This window comes from Protopterus annectens, chromosome 2.part0 (assembly GCF_019279795.1).
Source record: "Protopterus annectens isolate FY-2018-M chromosome 2.part0, PAN1.0, whole genome shotgun sequence".
Taxonomy (NCBI): domain Eukaryota; kingdom Metazoa; phylum Chordata; order Ceratodontiformes; family Protopteridae; genus Protopterus; species Protopterus annectens.
The window spans coordinates 1,510,398,370-1,510,405,869 of NC_056728.1; positions in this window are offsets into that span (position 1 = coordinate 1,510,398,370).

Below are 7,500 nucleotides of genomic sequence, written 5' to 3' on the forward strand. Positions count from 1 at the left end.
CAGCTGTATGTGCCTACATGGCTGTTCATAATATATACACAACTTTTGACACCATAAGTTACTACCAGTTGGAATGATTTTGTTAATGGTGATATCAATGCAGTCCAGTCTCATATGAATTTAGGCTTGTAGCTAAGAATGTATCTGTTGTTGGTTATCCTGCCTAAGTCTGCAACATGTGTTTCTCCCTAGGTGACAGGATCCAGGGTATCTGGACAGCAAGTAGATTGCAAGAGCAGCAGATGATTTTGACAGAATAGATTAACAAACATTTATATATTTGATTTTAATTTATGCTTAATAGAACTTCACTGAGGCACTGTTCAGTTTTCTCAGTGTCTGCTTTCTTGAAACTCAAAACCCTTGTTTCTATATTGGAAGACACCATGATTAGGATAATTGAACAACATAATGAATAAATGATAACATTATATCCAGCGTCCTCCCACTTACAGATACAGGAACTTTGCTAACACTACACTGGAGAATACCAAGCTCAAAACTATTTATAAATCATTAGTTTTATTACGTACTCTTTTACTCCTTCCTCTTTCAGTGCACAAGACTATTCCTTTATAAAAAGCAACTATAGAGAAGATATTCTAATCGAACACACTTTGTTCTCCTATCTGTAATACATCCATTTTTTCTGTCTCCTTGAAATCTTCACCCTTGTTATGAGAAAGGATACTATATATAGCTCCTGAATGGATTGTGTTGCATTCTGTCATCTCATTTGAAGACCACAGTAGTTCCAGTTGCCCACAGTGTTTACTTCTTTGTTCTCCTCCTTTAATCCCTTCTCTTATAGACTGTGCAACTTACCCTCCGGTTTATTATTTATCCATTCTCTGCATATCACCTCCCTTGCATGTGTTTAATTCCCAGCAAGTCTTCTTTATGTACTCCATTTCTGTTACTGTTACTAATGAAAAATGAATACATTGTTCTTTCATAAAAGTGACACAGTCAGGTAGCTCTTACTCATTTAGTTATGTATGTATGCATATATTTTTCTATGTATGCACTTACTTAATTACTGATAAACTTACCTCATTAGTCATCTAGACTTTGAAAACTGGTGTCCATCACCCTCTATTTTTCATTGTACCTTATCTTACCCCCATTCTGCGTATCTTTGTTGATATATGGTAAACATTTCAAAGCATATATTATTGATCTTCTTGTGTTGTTTTAGAAAGTGCATTTACATCTTCAGAGTGATAATTTAATGGGAAAGGCTAGAATTTTCTTGCTACATTTGCATGCGAACAACTGCCCAATATAAAAGCTTAAACATATCACATAGGCTCCAGTTCTGTCTCAGCCACATACATACCATCATGACATAATTGATTTGATCATACTAGGTTCAACAGTTATTTCAAGTTTCTGTGTGCTGTGCCTTTTATTAAAATAAATGTTAAAATCTGCATCTTATCTGTTCCTACATCTACACTTGTACTATATAAAAGATGTGCTTCACAGAATTTCTCACTGTGTGTGCTTATCTAAGTTCATTACCCAGTTTCATTAACTCCTGCACTACTTCTAGTAATTAGATAAGTTATTGTTTTTCATATGCAAATACAACATGCAGCTGCCTTTTTCATGCCTGCAAATGCATTCATGGTTTTGCTCATTTGCTCATTATCCCTTCCAGTCAAGGGTAAGCTAGGATCTGACTTCTTCATCACTTTCTTATCCTAGGTTTTCCATGCTGGCAATGGAGGCCTTAATCAAAATATGCTTTCTTATCCTATTGTATGCACAATGTCCTCATAGATGGCCCACTGCAAAAGTTTCCTGCAACCTCATTTGTCTTCAGTGTTAGTGGCTCCATAGAGACATGTTTATCTTAGGACAACAGAGAAATTCAGAGTAAGGACATCTGGAGATAATTATTTTTTAAGTAAAAAAATCACTATCCTTAAGCACATTGTAATCCAACTAATCAGCTGTATTGGTAAACTGCAAGGAAGTTGTTAAGACTTTATTATTTCTGCAAAAGAGAGGGATCCTCTGAGTTTTGATGAACTACAGTGACTGCCAACTATCTTCTTGCCTAGTTTATGGAACAGGATCACTGCAACAACACCTGAAAACTATCTTGATTCACTGCTTTTACACAGGTCCAAATTACTTAACAATTTCCTCAACAAACATATCTCTTCTCCCTTAATATGTAATCCAGATATTTTTCCTTCTTGCTGCTTTTTTCATTCCTTCTTTTTATATTTTCTTTATGATATCCCCTATTCCTTGCTCTGGTCTTAATCTCCATTGTGTTCTGATAAATCCCTCCCGTTGTCTCTTTCTCTGTCAGCTCTCCTTGCCTTCTTTTTCAACAACATTGTTTTCCACAATGTTGATGATGTTTTCTAGTTGATGATATACTATTCACCTTGTCTTTTTCATCCTAAAATGTTTCATCATCCCACCAACGTTTTGAATATTAGCATCATGTATACATTTTCAAAGCATTGCCCCCCACTTTTTCTTTCTTATTACCCCATCCCTTGTAATTTTTGCCTTATAGTTCTTGCACTATTTGCTCTCTTATTGATCAATCTGTAACTGCTTTAGTCTTGCAACTCTCCATATCATCTTGCGTCATACTTTTAAATAATACTTTCAAAAGTCTCATGCACCTGTTTTCCCATCCTCATGTATTGCCCTCTACAGACATTTCTGTCACATATTTCTCCTCTCTTCTACCTTTCATGCCTTTATAAAATGGAAAGCCTACACTTTATCAATATGTGCTCTTCATTGGCTGATGTAGCCAGGCCTTCTGTACTTTGACTTTTTTTTATCTGTGTCTTTTGTCCTCTTGAGAAGCTATTATTTCATATATATCACTGACATACTTACAAGAATTTCATTTCCCTGTTCCACTTGACATTCACAAGCAAATAATTTTACCTAATGAACATGACACCTTATCTCCCATCAAACATGCCCTCTGGTCAATCACATGTCCTCATGGCATATTATTTCACTGTTTGTATAGTTTTATCCTTCCCCCTACTCTTTCCCTGTTTTGGGTACTTATTAAAATTTGTCAGATTATACTCCAACTTTATATGATTTAAATTCCTTCATCTCATCATTAATTCTTTTTAATTCCATTTTTCTGGTCAGCAATCAGTCATCCGCATGCAGAATATAATAATATTATCCAGTGTTCTTCATTCTGTGTATCTCCCCCTCCTTCCTTAATTTCATTGCAAGCACCCCATAATCAGGAAGAGGAAGCATGTGGAAAGTATCATAAGGTGCATATGTTTTCTGTTCTTTCATACCACATCCACCCTTGTCGCCTTTCTCTATTTTCATAAGTTGCTACACTCAGGTACTTATAGAATGTTCTCAAACACCCAGTGTATGGTTTTCCTCAAGACAGTTGTTTACCATTATCCTATAAAGGAAAATCTACTTCAGTACATCAATAGCATTTTTCTACCAAAATTGTTTCATCTCCATCGCTACTCCCCATTTATCTTTTTTGTGTTCCTAGTCAGCAGTAGCTAATTGCTTACAAGCTCTCATTCTTCAAGAAGTTAGCATAGCCTCTCAGTATTTCCCATAAAATAACATTTCAGTTTTTAAAGATGGCTTTATTATTTATTAAAATATAGAGATTGTGGATAAAATAGAATAGCTGACCAATAAGTCAGAGGTCCAGATGTTCCATTTGGGCAAAACCTTAGCAACAATACATATGATCCATGCAGACAATTGCACCATAACACAATAATTTCTTACCACAAGTTAAAGGTGAAAAAATAAACTGTGTATGATAGTAATTTAACAATTTAGAGAAATTTAGAAACATTTCCAAATACTATTAATGGGTTTGACTACATCTCTCTCTCTCTCTCTCTCTCTATATATATATATATATATATATATATATATATATATATACTGTATATATAAAAGTTATAATAAATGCATTTATTGGATGGTAGGAAATCTTTTTTTTCTAATGACAGTTTATAACAAACAAATTAAGATATTAAGAGCAGAAAGACAACACTTAAGCTGTCATTGAATCTCACAAAGACACAAATGTTCTCCAGAAGGGGCTGACACAAACAATCAACTGATGACAGAGTCATGGACTAAAACTAAATGCCAAGAAATCCATAATAGTATCCTTTGTGAAGTCATCCATCCATGGTAACTTTCATATTGATAACACACTCCTTAGAGTTGATCCAGTTGTCAAGGTCTTAGGGACACATAGATAGTAATCTAGCCTTTGACCAACATCTGTCTACAGTGGTGAGGAAATCATTCTATGTTGCTCACCTTATAAACAAAGGTATGGTATCTAAGTCTAAGGAAGTCATTTTTCCACTATATTTGGCATTCATCAGACCTAACAGTGAGTACAACACCCCCTTTGCCATATACATAAATAGGCATATCTAACAACTGGAATGTTCACAGATGTTCCTCGTTAAAAGAAGACAGGGCATAAATAAAATGTCCTATGTAGACTTCCTCAAGGCCCTATCCCTGTATTCTGTCTCTTACAGGCTTTTGAGGGGAGATATATGCCTGGCATACAGAACATTGTCAGAGCCCACTCTGATGGACCTGCTGCATATCCAAAAAATAAACAGCACCAGAATTACCCATTCTAAAGACTTAAACCTTGCCTGTGATATAAATAGGACCTGCTGGAGAGATAGGTATGCATCCCTGAGACTACCCTGTCTATGGAACAGGCTGTTCATCCATGTGAAGCCGAGTTCCTCCCTAAGCCAATTCAAATGCAACTTGGACAATTGGATGGGAAACCAGAAATTCATCCCTGGTTTAGCAACCTTGTCTGTAATGGACACAGGTAACCTGTAAATGGCTCAGCTCCCAGGTCCATGCTTACACTTATCAAGGGAATAAGAACACCTATTAACCTATGGACCTATAAGTAGAAAATAACATTTCAGAAACTTATTTGCAATAATTTGTAGTGTCAGGTCGATCCAGAATGCAATAATAAACATGTTTTGCTAAGAAATTATACAAAATCCATATTACCTTACTGCATAGTGAGATTTCATGCTGACTAAGATAGGAGTCCATCCTGTCAAGCTAAAATCTGGACTCCCCATCTCAGTAATATCAAATTTGCATACCAAGACAAATCTCTTATTAGCTGCTTTATTTTCCAGTTTAAAAACAATAAAGCACAAATACATAACAGTAAAATATGTCACATGTATTCTTGCAAAACACTGCCTAACATAGTTGAATATAGCTGAACAGCAGAGCATAGATGAACAGTACTTTATCTGCCTACTTCAAACACCAAACAGTATTAATCTATTTAAAAGGAAAAATCTGCCCCCTCCTACAGTTTAACCCATTCCTTAGGCTGTTTTTCCATCTACAGTAGAGTCCCAGTATTATTTAGGTACCAGAAAACTTGTTTTCACTTTATAAAGCTTTCATTTCCTTGCCTTGGAAACAAAGGAAGGGAAAGTCTACCTACTTTATTTAAAGCTTAACTTCTCATATACTTTTTAGAGGAATTTATCTCTGTTTGCATGATATACTAAAGACACAAAGTCTGCAGTTTAACCTGTCTGTTACTGCTATCAGTCTTAGATGGACAATTAACCCTGCTGATGTCAGGAGCATGGCAGCTGCTATAAAAAAATTTGTGGAACTGTTTTTCACATCTTTTTACAAGGGGAGTAGAAATTAACACTACCCTTTCATAGCAAAATAAAGCAATAACATCAGTCAGGGGTTAAACGCAGTTGTCACCTCTTCTGACAAATTTATATAAGCAACATCATAATATTGAAATGTTAAGTTTTAAGTGTCAGTCATTTATAATAGTTTATATATTAAGATAACTTAAGTGTAGTATCAAAGATTTCTGTGACATTTACAGAAAACTCAAAGAACATTTTTTCTTGTCAAGTATCAATACATTTGCCGTTTTCAAGCCCTTTACCAACTCACATAAGACAGAACTGCAGAAAGAGAGACAGGTAGCAATCCTATCAACTAGGTGCACTGATACTATTTAAAAAAAAGTTCTGTTATGGTTTTTTGTGACATCCTAAACAAAAAAAAAGGATAGCAGAAAATCAAAGCTTTCAGGTTTCACCTTCTTCAGTGCAAGAAGGGGAAACCTGAAAGCTTTGCTGTTGCAGAAATAAAGTGGAGAGAATTGATAGAGCATTTCTGCTATCTTTTTTTCTTTGTTTTGGTTCCACGTCTTGTATTGGATACAGTTTGCCACAGTAAGGATATATTTGTGTTGTTGTTTTTGTGACATCATCCCAGAGAGGGATGTATTTCTGGTGCTCAGATCCATGGTAAGAGACTCCTACTGACTTTAAGTCAGTCCTTACATCAGTAGGGTGCACAAACATTTTCTAGTTCACAAAGGAAATGTGGCCATTGATGGAAATCATAATATGCAGCTGAATTTACTTTAACATACATTTGCTATGTTCCCTTGCATTAAAAACATTAAGAAAAGGACATCAGTATTACTTAACTGTGTATAAATGCATGTTTTTGACTGTGTCTGTTTTTGTGTGTGGGCATGTATATATAAATGTGTGTCTGCGTATATGCGTGTGTATATGTATTTTATATATAAAGTACATTTGTCACACACCTTATATGTATCTTATATGTATCTACAGAAACATATGAGTGTGTGTGTGTGTAACAGAAATAGATGATATGCCTGTGTCTGTGTACTTAATGTACTTTAAATAATAACAAATAATCAAAATAGAAATTTTGTGTAACTATGTGTGTGTATACACACGTGCACACACACACACACACACACACACACACACACACACACACACACACACATATATGTATGTATAAATCCATGCATGTAACATGTATAATATTATATGTGAGATGCAGTACAGTGTGAATACATCTAGAGAGAAATGTGCAATAGATATTCTCTTAAGTAGTCAAGCATACACTGATATATGGATGTGCATGTGTGTGTGTGTGTGTGTGTGTGTGTGTGTGTGTGTGTGTGTGTGTGTGTGTGTGTGTGTGTGTGTGTGTGTGTGTATACATACACACACACACACACATTATATATATACAGATGCACACAAATATATACACACAAAGATGGGGAGTATGCATTCATGTATGTATTATTTAATTGTCATCATCCTAATCATCTTCCTTTTTCTTACTTTCTACATGTCCTAAATTGTTTTCACCGTACTAATTATTAGATTTGACTGTAGTGGTTGCTCCATTCTGAAATTTCTAGGTGTAGTATGTTTTCATGCTGTCTTAGGAAATCAAAAGTGATGTAAAAACATAATTACCCTCCTTTCTTTTGTGAATCCATAAAACATTCACTTGGTGATCCTTACTCAGCGTGATTTGGGGGCATTAAAATACCTTGGAAAATAACACTACAGTTAAAAAAAACACGTAATTTGAGTTCTAAGGTGGAGTTTTCCTTTAATTTATCTCTTT